Source organism: Phlebotomus papatasi, chromosome 1 (assembly GCF_024763615.1).
Source record: "Phlebotomus papatasi isolate M1 chromosome 1, Ppap_2.1, whole genome shotgun sequence".
NCBI lineage: Eukaryota > Metazoa > Arthropoda > Insecta > Diptera > Psychodidae > Phlebotomus > Phlebotomus papatasi.
This window is the reverse complement of record NC_077222.1, coordinates 104,017,880-104,030,140: the sequence shown is the minus strand read 5'-3', so window position 1 is coordinate 104,030,140 and position 12,261 is coordinate 104,017,880. Positions and strand designations below refer to the sequence as shown.

At 34.3% G+C, this 12,261-nt stretch overlaps 1 protein-coding gene across 1 annotated transcript in view; it reads left to right on the top strand.

Annotated features, from left to right (window-relative positions):
* The window catches only part of LOC129799811 (microtubule-associated protein futsch), a 192,571-nt gene that overhangs the window by 94,696 nt on the left and 85,614 nt on the right, over positions 1–12,261 (top strand). The gene's annotated exons all lie outside the window — the stretch shown is intronic.

Sequence of the window (12,261 nt, the reverse complement as noted above, 5' to 3'; positions counted from 1 at the left end):
CAAATTTTTGCATTATTACTAATATACTAATTGTAATATACTAATTGAGGATAATATCACTCTTTCAGGGCCAGTCACGTCGACTATTTGTTTTAAGTCTGCACCAAATAATATTATCAGATTTTCATAATAACAAGACACGCCCCCTTCAATAGCCTATAGCTCAACAAAGTTTAAGGCATTCATTTTAAGTGATTTTCTAATTGTATGATGTGTTTCTCCTAGGGACAATCACACGTACAAATAATCCCAGTGGTTAACCTAGAAATACCTAGGCGTGGTCTATTTTTAGATGAGCAAAATACAACGGTGGTAGTCTTTTCGAAAGGTATTGTATCGATGAAAAGAAAAAGATCTCCTTAAAATTGGTCATTCGTCCTTAAAAGGTGATCTGATCAAGGCTTCAACATCATTTTAGGGCGGAGCTTCCGTTGGAATTCCTAACGATTTTTCAGTCAATTTTTTTTAAATTAATAAAAAGAGATCTAGTGAAAGCGAGATACTATAAAATTCTTAGAAAATATGAAACACCCTTTTGGGAAGAAAAGTGTTTATTGATGTAGAAATTCGTATTAGGAACCAAAGTATTTTTAGGTATTTTTAGTACACGTTTCACGTAAAAAAAAGGATGAAAAAGGCGTCACTCTGTAAACCCCTCGAGAATTCATAAGATAGACACCAATTTCACTTACGTGACTTGCACATTTATTCCTTCCTTGCTTGAGGAGATGTTTTCTTTCGAAAAATTTCCCAGCATATTTTCCTCTAGCCCCCCTCCCCCCTTTTCCACATGAGCAAAAAGTCTCCGGTGTTTTTGTAGGAAACAATTTGGGCTTTGTGTAAAGATTTTTCGAGACACTCTGCAAAACATTCCTTGGATTTTGCTTTATGAGGAATTTGTAAGAAAGTGCACAAGTCTCAAATTACAATTGTAAAGTTTTGGTAAAATGACTAAAAGGTTTTTATGAGACAAATACGATGCACAAGACAGTAAATAATCAATCAGAGGATTTATTTCCACTTTCGTAGGTATTTCTCGTGCTGCCTTTCAGCAAATAAAATACTCCAGGGTTTTTTGCCCTCAGGATATCAAAATATTTGCTCAATTGTCGACATTCGAGTCAGACTTTCATAAGAATTCGAGTCAGGACAACAAGGAATGGTTTACTCCATTTCCAAGAAGGAAAACATTCCATCGAGACACAATTCTCATCCATATCGTGAAACTATATTGATTCTCGTGAATATTGAATACATTTTGGGGATACCACTCAAGGGGTTCATCAGAAAATACAATGAAGATTTTTTTTATAAGAAACAGAATAAGAATTTCGAAATTCGAAATTCCATTGGTCTGGATGATATGCCAAATTCTGACGTTTCGAAAATATCTCAGAATGTCGAAAATACGTTAGAAGTTCGAAACTTTGAATAAGTGACATCCCAGCGGTCACAGTTAGCTAGAAAAGGCAAAGTTTTCAGAATTATTTTCGCTGAAAACGGTGCATGTTTTAGCTAACTGTGCTCGCTGGGATTTAATTTGAATTTTGTATCTTTTGTATTTGAATTTTGTATTGTATTTAAAGTGCGATTTATGGCAAAAACTCAAACTTTTTTAATTTGAAAAGATGCAAAAGATTTAAAGTGCAACTATACAGTGAAATTTAAAGTACTACAATTTGTACAAAGAAATAAATTAAAAGATATAACAAATGAAGATATAACAGTTCCTGAAACTAAGAACATGTGCGCCTTAAGCAAGTTTCAATGTATTTTCGATAATAATTTTAATCGGTTTAAAAACTTCGAATTTCCTTATATAAATTATTTAAGAAAGAACAACCGAAATTACAACGCGAAGTTCATGTTCCTGTCGTTCGATCGTACAGTATTCGAAATCTGTAATAACATTTTCAGGTTGACAGTCCAAATTGACAATTCAAATTCGAAATTTTGAATTAACAACGCATTCAATGTAAAAGGTCAAGAACACTATCTTCGATTTTAAATGACAAATCAATCTACGAAAACTTGTGGAAAATATTGCTATATACTAAGAATTTCGAAATATTTCAATATTTAATAATTATCAGAATTCTCGAATATAGAAAAATCGAAAATAGTTACTTTGCAGGGAAGCATTTGTAACTCTAATGCTTGTCGTTGCAAATTAGACAGGTCTTCTAATAGATTCTCGAATACTTCGAAGTCGAATGAAGTTTCTTGATTTAAAAATATTTCGAACGACTTTCTTCTACCAGAGGCCTATAGATTCTTCTAACTTGAAGGTAAAACAAAGTTTTGAGTGTTTTTCTTTTCTAGCTTCGAATTTGGATACTGTTTCCAATGGTTTTTCCTCATTTACAGCCTTCGAATAGAGTATCGAATCCTTTTTTTCTAATTTTGAATTGAACAGAATTTCGAAAATTTTTTTTAGCGAAATGAATTTAATGAATGTATACAAACAGTTTCGTATGCCATTTTCCAATGTTGAATTTAAATAGAATTTCGAAAATCGTTATCTAAATCCGACCTCGAAGAATTTCGAATACCTTTTAAATTGCCTCAAATGGATTTTTTGACGTTGAGCTCGTTCAGCTTCTCGGAAGGAGTTTTTGCTGCTCTTTTTACTTCAAGCTGCAATTTTGCTTTCGAATATATTTTATTCACTTCTAACTTTGAGCTCAAAAAGCTTCATTTTAATTCGAATTGAATTTCAAACCCTTCTTTCTAAGTTCGAAATCGTTTAGGGCTTCAAATTTGTATAATTTCGAAATGCAATTGAGTTTCGAATACTTAACCACTCTTGTAACTTGCAAAGAGTTGTGAAAAGTTTTTCGAACTTCCAGCTCAAATTGAACACTCGTATGAACTTTTCTAATTTCGAGCATAAATTGAGCATTCACATGGCCTTTTCTAGTCTTAAAATCAAATAAATTTTCGATTGGCTTTTACTAACTTTGAATTCAAACTTGGAACAGCCTTTTCGAACTTCCAGTTCAATTTGGGCATTCGAATGAACTTTTCTAACTTCGAGCCCAAATTGAGCATTCACATGGTCTTCTCTAACCTTGACCTTAAATAGATTTTCAAACGGATTTCTCGAACTTCAAGTTCAAATTTTGAACATCTTTTTCAAACTTTAGGCTCAATTTGAGCATTTGAATGTATTTTTTATTAACTTTGAGCTCAAATTTAGCATTCACATGGGCTTTTCTAACCGCAAACTAAAATAGATTTTAGCACGGCTTCTACTAACTTCGAGTTCAAATTTCAAACAACTTTTTCGAACTTCGAGCTCATTTTGAATATTCGAATGATCTAACCTCGAGCTTAAATTTAACATTTATATGGCTATCTCTAGCCTTAAATTGATTTTTGAACGGCTTTTGGAACTTTGAGTTCAAATTGAGCATTTGAATAACCTTTTCTACTTCAAGCTTAAATGGATTTTTATATAGCTTTTTCTAATATCGAAATGGTTATTTCGAATTCGAACAGTTTCTCATAGTTTTGTAAGTTCGAATTTGGATAAGTCTCCGAATTTTTTCTTTCAACTTCGAATTTTCGTTTCACAACAATAATTTTTTAATTTTAATATTTTTTATAAATAAAGTAAATAAAAATAAATAAAATTTAGGATTATTTAACATGATTACCAACCCCTTAACTCTTCTAAAATTTATGTGTAGAATTTTACGAGATTTTATGGAAGAAAAGAACGTGCCACATGGGAATGATTCTTTCGCATTCTCCATACAAAAATCATAAGACCGAAAAAAAAATCTAGAACAATTTCTGTCGCAGTACCATCTCCCCCAATTTCGACATAGAATTTTCACACATGAGAAGAAGTTTTTCCAAGAATGTCACATGTAAATTAAGAGGTGTGTGCGGCATATTGGGTAAAAAATAGAATTCGTGCGACTATTACAATATGTATGTCCTTGTATTGATTTCGAAATAAAAATATTTACTTAATAATCTTGGGGAGAAGTGAGTGGTAGAAAAAAAAGCCGGTATAGTGCAAAGGTGAAATGTTCTAAGAATATAATTTTCGAGATAAGCTCCTAAAATCATTTTTTTAGCCTTCGTGCTAGTGAAAGCTTTTTGACTAATACAGGATTTTCCACGGTGCTTTGTGTTCCATCCACCTGACCTACCCCCAATGCCTTTGTCTTATCGTGAAAGGACACATGGATAGGTGCTTTGGGGGCGGTTGAGGAAATCCTCGTGCCAGGAAACCATAGAAAATCCCCTTTTGGAGCAAAATATTCGGTGGAAAAAGACAAGTCTGTTGGGGGAGGGGGAAAGTCTAGGAGGATGTGGGTTAGATGATAAGAAGCAAAGTGGGAGATTATTGCAGTACAATTCGTCGTAAATTTATTCGCCGGAAGCTCTAAATTTGACCAACGGTTCCCAAGACAACAGCACCAGGCACTCTTGGGGTGTTATTTCCAAAGCCCCAAATCGATTGTATGGCGCATTCAAAATGATTGTTCCACATTTTCAGTGGCGCATTCAGGGAGAAATACATTTTCCAACAAATTTTTCTGTTCGTGAAAGAATCCTCCAAGTTATTTCCACATAATCGTATCCAATCCCCGACATGAAAGAATGCCAGATGATTACTTGGGCTTCGAAAAGTTGAATGACGTGAAAAAGGAGTAAGATAGAAATCGGTTGCGAGGACAAAATCCAGAAAGAAGAGCCAAGATAAATGGATTAAATGTCCTGAAAGGGACAAAAAAGAACCTCTAAGCAACAACTTCTTGTAAGTGACATCCGGTGATTGAAGCCAAGAAAAGGAATTTTATCGTATCGTTACAGCAATTGCTGGCTCTCCGAACAAAAAAAAATAAATGCTTGAAAAAAATATCTGCTAAATGTGGCAAAGCATCAAAGCTTCGTCGAATGCTCGTACGCATCACTTTGATACAAATTTAGTCTAAATCAGTTGTACATCAATTCTATCACTGAGAAAAAAGAGGGTGCGATTAACTTTTTTCCTCATAACTTTAACATTTTTAGGTGTAAAAATATATCAACATTTTTTAATGTTAATTTTACACCTTTTTAAGGGTAAAATTAACATGAAAAAGGGTAACTTTTACCCCCAATACACCTAAAAAGCATAATATTTACATCAATTTCGGATCAATAATGCGGGGTAAAATTAACATTTCCGGAATGTTATTTTAACTTTTTCGGATTTCTCTCAGTGATGTGCACAGGTTCAAAAACGATTTAAACCGTTTCATAGATCTACGTTCGAAAAAAATTTGAAACAAGATCAGATACAGTGGTATCTCGACGTTTCATTTTTCCATACGTTTTTGTATAGAGGCACTGAAGACTATAGGCAACTTTTTTCCTAAAGAGAATTGACTTATCAGTCTGATATATTTCGAAATCGTGCATTAAAAGCTATCTAAAAATACATATTTCATAATGTTTGCCGAAATAATACAAGAACTACGAGCAAATTTGTATAAGTCGCGGTGCAATATCTTCAAAATTTTTACAAAGAAAAGTGAAAAATAGCTTCACTTATTATTAGGGTTGATGGGCCCCTTATCAGATATATCTGGAATTTCAAGACCTTTCCATTGAACCGAAATTTGCTCAAATTGGTTGGGAAATATGCTTCCTAAAGCATATTTAAACTTTGAATTTTGATAATATGGATTAGCATCTTATTACCGATTCAGTATCGGGTTTGAACACATGAAAAAAGCCACTACAACTTATTAACAAGGGAGAAATAGTGTGCTAAAACAGTTTTTTAAACTGTTCCCAATGCTTCATTCCATATTTTTACCATGCCAAAAAAGTCCATTTAAAATCCTCAATCTTGTTCCGTATAAGAAAACAAAATGTTTAAAGGCTAGTTTAAGAAAGGTTATTTTGAAAAACACCTACACTTTACTATGCACTGGTAAGAGTCTCGGAAAACTCTCTTAGTGATCTTTATCTTAGACCAAATCCGAACGATCAGAGCCGGAGTTTCCTTAAGAGGAAAAACATTCGAAGATCAGTTTCGAGAAAAAGAAAAGATATTCTTTTACTTCCCGCTTCGTCCGCGAAGTGACCTGAGTATTTCTTGTTCGAATTTCGAAATGTTTCAAGTGTCACAAGTACGAATCTCGACTAAAATAGATAATCTAGCATATCTTCAATTTAATTTCAAGAAACAGTTTCTATTAGTAAGGTAAAGTGGTACAATTTGGACCGGGCTTTTTGTCTTGATAAAGGAGAATGGTCAAATCCGGTCCCGGAATCGCCACGAACGGGACCTATGTCATTGGATAGACATTAGTGTAGGTAACAACTTTTGTTCTGGGATCAATGTTCTAAACCATGGAGGAACAGTTCTAGAGCATAAAAACTATTTTTTACAATGATGAAGAATGATCAAAAGTATATGGGCGCTGGTTCATCTTCATACAAAGATAAGAGTAGACGCATTTTGAAGATATTGATATAAGGTTGAGAAAAATGCCGGGACCCAGGACGATAAACGTTGGAAGTCCTTCTAAAAAAGGCCCTTATCCTTCCGAAAAATCGTTGTTTTGACAACGAATTATACAAGAACTGCTAAAGTGATCTTGATGAAATTCGGTATAGGGTCAGTGTATGTTTTAAACTTTTTATTTATGCATACCATCCCTTCCCTCCACCCTCCGTTCTGGTAGCCCTCATACAAAATGGGGGCACTTTACCTTATAACTCCTTTCTAAGACGATGTAGAATGCTGATATTCAACAAGGGAGCAAAACTTATGGAAGACTTTTCAACTATGCATGTTAACCCGCTCCTCCACCACCCCTTCTAGTAATCACATACAAAATGAGATCATTTTGACCTCCTTTCTGAGAAGAAGTAGTTGTTTGTAAAAGAATGAAAAAATGAATAACTAATAACGTTAACAATAATTTTCTAGATTTTATATGCATTTATAGACATCTAGTCGAATTACAGCTTTCTGCCTCCTCTTAGAAAGGAGTTATAAGGTAAAATAGTTTTATTTTGTATGGGGGCTACCAGAAGGGGTGATGGACGAAGAGTTTGGTCAGTATGGTTAAAAAGTCTTCTTTAAGCCTTGTTCCCATGCTGTATTTCAACTTTCTATCTTTTCTCAGAAAGGAGTTATAAGGTGAAATGCTCTCATTTTGTATGAGGGCTACCAGAAAGGGGGACAGAGGAGGGAGATATTATGCATGGTTTAAAAGTCTTCCCTAAGCTTTGTTCCCTTACCCAATTTCAGCTTTCTACCTGCTCTTAGAAAGGAGTTATAAGGTAAAGTGCCCCCATTTTGTATGGGGGCTATCAGAATGGAGGATGGGGGGAGGGGGTGATATGCATGGATAAAAACTTTAAGTCATACAGTGACTCTATACCGAATTTCATCAAGATAACTTTAGCCGTTCTTGCGTAATTCGTTGTCAAAACAGCGATTTAACGAAAGGATAAAGGCCTTTTTTACAAGGACTCCCAGCGTTTATCGTCCTGGGTCCCGGCAATTTTTCAATCTTATATCAGTACCTATAAAATGCGCCTACTCTCGTTTGTGGCGATTCCGGGACCAGCGCCCATATAGTTTTGACCATTCTCCTTTAGTACTTCATTTTTATTTGTATATTTTTAATGCTTTAGTTTTATAATTTGGTTCTTTGTGCTTAAAAACAAATTTTGTACTGTATTTATCAAGAAAAAAGCCGTGTCCAACTTGTACCGGCGAATTGTCCAACTTGTAACACTAATTCCAAATTATATCACTTTACCCTATATTAAATCTCTAAGTTATTGGTAGTGATATTCTTTTCCATTTCATCCCTTATCCCTTGCCGGTCCTCACATACCATATTGTTTTGCTTTATTTCTAAAACCGCTCTTACGATTTCTTTTATTTTCCAATATATTTTGAAGATAATCCAGATGAACATTTCGTCTATACATATACCTACCTATGATCTAAGAGAAATCGCCATCTTAAATTTTTGATACTCAATGTTAATCCTCTTTAAAGGGTCTCTTTTCCAATTGATTAGGTTAAATTTGTATTTTTTGGAAAGGCCTTGAAATTTATAACCCAGATTAATTGATCTCACTCGGTAATGAATCAGTAGGCTGCTCAAAATTACTCTATCTTTCTCGAATATTTCAAAAAAAAAAAAAGATTTTCTTTGTCTAAAAGCTTGCGACATTCCTAAGCTAAACGGTAAAAGATATCGACTTTCAGACTATAGAACCATTATTGTGACCTTCATTTTCCTCCTATCGATCTCTCTAAAACAACGTTTTTTAGTTTTTTTTTCAAACATTTTTTCTATGATTTCATTTATGTTCAAATATGTTTTGAAGGTAGTTCAGTTGAACGTTTCGGCCATACATACCTATGACATGAAAGAGATTGCCATCTTGAATGTTCGAAAGTCAAAGTTTATCCATTCCATAGGGCCTATTTTTCAAACGATTTGGTTAAATTTAGATTTTTTGGACAGGTTTCGAAATTTGCAATGTATCGGTTCCGTAAAGAACTTCTTTTCGTATCTACTTTATTTATCCGTATGCTTGTTACTCATGCCATAACAACCTAAAATGCTTACCTCTTTACCGATTTTCGATTTTGAAATCCTTTTATAATCTATGAATCAATTTAGTCGGTAATAAACCAGCAAGTACTAAAAAACTGAGCGAAATAATAATTGACGGAGAGCCCTATCTCCTGACTGCTAGCATTCCTCAAAAATGGGATACTTTGCCATCGCTTTTCTGCTATCGAAAAAGCCATACTAACTTTCCGAAATTTTCGAACATAGAGTATTTACAGAGGTCATAATGACCATCGCGTTATACGGGCTTCAGACCTAAGGCTTAGCCATATGGCTTAACCGCTGTCATTGCTTATCAATCACAATTTTTTAGAAACATTTAACTTTGGATTGGATTATTAAAGATAATTACCTATTAGGCTCTATTTAGCTATGTTTACATCCACTCGATTTTATATAAGATTTCCTGCAGAAAAACAATTTTTCGCTTTAGGTTATAATTCTTGCAAGCAACATATACCTATTCAATTGCGCCCATAACAGAGTGCAGTGTTTCACTCTTCAGTTTAATTTGGTTTAGAAAGTTTTGAGTTGGGTTTGAAGACCTGCCCCGGTTTGCCCGTAGGCGATCTCTGAAAGATCCACCCGGTTCGTCCGAGGATGATCTTGAGGACGAGAACCCTCTTATTCCCGGTATCTAAAGTGACTCATTTGGTTCCCGGAATTAAAGAAAAACGAAGTTAAAACTTTAAAGAAAAACGAAGTTTAGCCTGAAATAAATAAAAGTCAACAAGAGAAATTCTTGAGTTTTTCCTAGACCTAGGAGCTCATCTTGTCGTTCCTTCAGTCGTGAGCCAATTAAAGGTCATATCGGTCATACCTTACCACCAGAATCGCAACAATACTTATCTGTAATTTACATTCTTAGTAGGATTATTTGGATTTATTTATCGGTTTATGAACGTATCTCATAAAGACTCCAAGTTCATATCTCTCACCGTTTGCCCTGTACATTTGGTAATTGATGTACGTAAGCACAAATATCGTGATGTAGTTTTTCGTAAACGTTTTTAAATTCTAAAAAGTCAATGGATATTGCTCTCTCTCATTAAATTCGAGCAATTCTGAAATGATCCCAAAAATTGATCCTGAAAATCCGTCACTGTCTACCATGGCTCCTGGGGAACTTCTTTCCCTTGTCCGATGTACGAAAAGCGTCCGTGAGTGTGTTGCATGCTGAATACCACGTAGGACAAAACGCTATACATTTGGGGGCATGAATTGGGAGTAACAAAGCCCTGGGGAAAATTGTCTCTAACCCGGACAAGTGTACAAGCATGGTTATTTTCCCCCCGAAAAAAAAATCACACGAACAACATGAAAACCCAGAGAACAAAATTCGTTTAAAAGAGAGATAGTGTTGCTGGAAGAAAAAAAAATTTCCCACACATTTCACCCAATAAAGCCATGAAAGTTTCACGAGGTTAGATTGATGATGTGCTCACCTCACTGTCGCTAAATGGACGACAATCCCCTGAATCATTGTTATCCCCTTACCCCGGGATAAATCCGCGTTCAGCCTACCACAGACAGGGGGCATATTTTCTCACGGACCCAGTCACATCTGGAGGTGACATAAATTCGCCTTTACTTTTGAACCACAAGACAATGGCATACCTAAGTTCAGCAGGACGAAGCTAAAGGAATGAAAGAAAAATGAGGGACTTGGCTTCAGTTGGATTCGGTATCGAACGAACAACTTGCTGAAATATTGCGACACCGTCGAAGGATGTTTGTAGGAAAAAGTTCAATGTCTTAATAAATGGATTGTTGTTCTAAAGTTGCTAAGTTTCGTGGAGGGAGACTTGTATCTAAATTCATCTCCTAATTGTTCAGAACTATAATGCAAGTGTTTAATTCAGAGATGTTATCATCCCGGAGTTGGAGAACTATTACCAAACAAAGACAAACAATTTGGATAAGGGACAGCGCTAGAAGGGCTAAAGATTTCCTATCTAACTCACGGTTAAGTTTTCTCGAGAGTTTACTTCGATATTTTTTGAGGTAAAAGCAAGGGTAGAAGGAAGTTTAGCTATCCTCTGAGCCACGTAGCTGTATTACCAAAAAGTCAAAATTTCTTTGGAATTTAAAACCGATTTTCGAATTTTTAAACTCGAGCTGCATACTCCATTTTCTCAAATTTCTATTTTCAAATAATAAATAAATTTAATTAATTTTAAAATATAATGAAATTCAAGCTTTTTCTAAAATTTATTGTCAATAAATAAATATAAAGAAGAACTGGTGAAACAAATAAACCTCGTGATTTAAATCCCATATCCCATAACACACGAGTTAAATAAATTTTATATTTAATTATCCAATTAATGAGGCGAGACGAACTAATTCGAGCATTCCATGTAGTGTTTTTTCATTAATAAATCGACTGACATATTGGATTTTAAATTAAAATTTAATTATAATTATATTACAAGAAGCAATATCATAAAACTATCATTAGTGACTTGTTTAAATTAAATTCAATAAATTGGTTAGAAGGTTAGTTCTGATTTTAATAAATGTTTATATACCTCGCAAATTCTAAAGTTGTTTTTTTCTGAACTTTAAGGCGTCTTCTATACTGGAGGATTTCGAAATGCACCCCACTGAGCTATGCACCGATGAGTCTCGGGAAATCTCCCCTAGTGGTTCATTCCTGAGATAAATTTTCTCTACCATCTGTTATAAATTCTCCAAGTGTGCTCTAACTAAAATAGATAGTCTGGAAGACTTTTTATTTTATTTCGAAACGTTTCGAACGTCAATCACACAGTGTTTTACAATCAAATAATTTGTTAAAGAGTGGTAAAGTTGTAATTTATGCCTGGTGACGAACACTTTATAAGGAAGAGGAGATGGGGCATACATCCTCTATCTGTATCAAAACCGTCCTACCGCAGGATTTTATGACAATATTGTTGCTAAATTAAGAAAATATCCTAAGTTTTTATTTTTCTATAAATCAATTTTATTCATATACGTAAGGGTCTCTAAGTTCCTAGAAATTATTTGAATATCTCTTTTCAGCTCGAGCTGACAAATTTCATAACTACACAAGGATGTCTATTTAACAATTCGAACATATTCTAATGAAGATTAAAGAATACATTCAAAAGAGTAAAGGATATCGTGTCCCTATTTCACCTGCTTTTCGACTCTTGATAACTTTGAAAATAGTTCACGAGAAAAACATCTCTAGAAAAACAAAAAATAAAGATTTAAAATCGCTTGAAATGTCAAAATATTCGAACATAAACAAATGAAGCTTTCGAAGAGGGAGATTTTAAGCGCCGAAAGATAGGCAAAAATGCACCGGTCTAAAGCTTAGTGGGGGGCTTTTGTGTCAAAATGGCGATTTCGAAATAAAATCGTCCCGCTTAGATGCTCCCAAAAGTATATGGAGGAATTATTTTCCTCGCCAAACTGGCTTGAAGGCCCATTTATAAAAGCTTTAAAATTTCTTTGATCTATTAAAAAGCTCATTTTTGAAGTTGTCTTCATAATTGAAGTTCGCAACGTTCTAAGAATGTTGCAATTTTACGCAAGAAAGTAATTAATTAATTATGTACCTCTCTCGAATACTTTTCAAAAATCTTTTTTATTTGTCTAAAAGCTTCTGACATGGCTAGAAGCCAAACGGTAAGAG